The following is a 2068-nucleotide window of genomic DNA, read 5'->3' as shown; positions in this document are numbered from 1 at the left end:
TGAAATTTCAGAATGCTTAATTTTTACTTTTATGTATCAGAAATTCAGTACATGAATTGTCAATTACATCTCTTTCTGTTAAGAATGACACTAACAAAAATAACAAAAATCATCATGTTAGCACAAGTCACTGTTTTGTGTCTGGAGGCATTCTTTCTTAGGAGCAGTTTGAAAAGATTGAGTCTAATGTTTTTTGAATAACAAGGAAACCATCTCTTTAAGTATAGCCTGATGCCCCCTCCACACTACATAGAAGTAGTGTGTATATAAATATATACATGTATATGTATATATTCATTTCTCACATATACGTGCATATATATTTATATGATGAGTTGATTATCTCAATGCAGGTAAGTTGATTTAATGCTTTAAAATAGCAAATTTACTTCATAAAAATATCAAATATATTGTACACCTAAAGCAAGTAAACACAATTTCCTGTTACAAACATATTTCGTTACCTTCTTTATTGTGACAGACAGTGCTGGTACTCCCACTATTGCCCTAGGTCAGAACCCTCTTTTCATGATAGAGGGTAAAAATTAGAAATACTCATTTTGCCACATTTGCTTGTAGTTAATACTGGCTAGCTGGCATAGCTTTGATTGAAGAAACATAAAGGAAGTTTTTTATTGGCTTCTGCAGAAAATTTTCTTCATCATACACAGGGAAAGACATGTGAGGGGAATTACTTTTTTTTATTCTCTTCCTCCTTTGTATATAGTTTTGTGAAGATACTATTCTCAGAGATATGGCTGTCATTTATGACCATGAGGTGACAACCCTAGGACTAAAGCCAAGGGCCTGAGGACAAGGGAATGGAAGAGGCTGATTCGTTGATGAGAGGATTGAGTTGTTGAACCAACATTATACACTCTACCTCCAGATTTATTTTCTGTGATAAAAACAAGTGCCTTTTAATTATTTTTTTATTGAGCATTCGATAACTTGAAGCTAGAACCTTTCAAAGTAATACCACAGGTCAGAGATACATTTCTGAGACACTAAATTTTAAAAATACATTATTTTAACTGATAGACATCATGGGGAAATTTTTGCTTCTTTTTTATAAACACTGATGAGAACAATTACAATTTATCATGGTGAGAAGTACAGTTTGTACATATTTAAACTTAAATTTTGAATATAATATGTTTCACCTGGCTGGTGATTGTTGTTCATTATACCCATGTTTTCTATGAATGATAAAATTCTCCAATGTTGTTTTTCTTATATTTGTTGAGAAAGTTCAGATTTTGCATAGTATTTAATGTGCTCAAAATATTTAAATCAACCAAAATATTTCTTTCACGGCATCTCATCAAATACAACTCTGACTCAATTTCTCCTTTAAGTTTAACCAAGGCTGAATGATATTTTCTGATGGAATTATACTTTTATTAAAATCTTCAAGTGCCAGTAGTTAAGGGAGAAACACTGAAGAGTCTTGAGCTAGGAAGAGACAGAGATGTGTTTTGAGGGATTATTCTAGCAACAGTGCAGATGGCTGACTTAGAAAGTGTATGTGAGAAAATCTAGAATAAAGGTTAGAAGCCACTCAGTTCAGTGATAGAGGTCAACTAAAACCTAAAAAGTTCCTGAATTCAGGTGGTGGCTTTGGGAATGGATGGAGGTCACTGTGGTGGTAGCCTATATTGCATAGCATGTGAGGAATGTGAAAAATATTCTGAAGGTTTTTAGCCAGAGAACAACTTAATTTCCATAAATATTTATTGAGGACCTACTGTGTACCCTGCACTGACCTTAGCACCAACAGCAAAGTAGCACACAAGACAGAAGTGGTCTCTGTCTTTACAGAGCTTATATTTTAGGAGAGCACAGAGCATCTACTGGAAGCTTTTAGAACATAAAGCATGTATGATAGCTGATATTTAGGGACTATTTAGGGGCTATTTACTATTTATCTGACACTGTTCTAAACACTTGACTTATAGTAGCTCAACAGTCACAGTAAGCCAGTCAAAGAGATGCTATTATTTCCATCCCTATCTGTCAAACTCCGTTAGGCAGAGAGGGTTTTAGTAAATTGCCTAAGGTGTTAGAG

Source organism: Choloepus didactylus, chromosome 6 (genome assembly GCF_015220235.1).
Source record: "Choloepus didactylus isolate mChoDid1 chromosome 6, mChoDid1.pri, whole genome shotgun sequence".
Taxonomy (NCBI): domain Eukaryota; kingdom Metazoa; phylum Chordata; class Mammalia; order Pilosa; family Megalonychidae; genus Choloepus; species Choloepus didactylus.
This window is presented reverse-complemented; position numbering follows the sequence as displayed.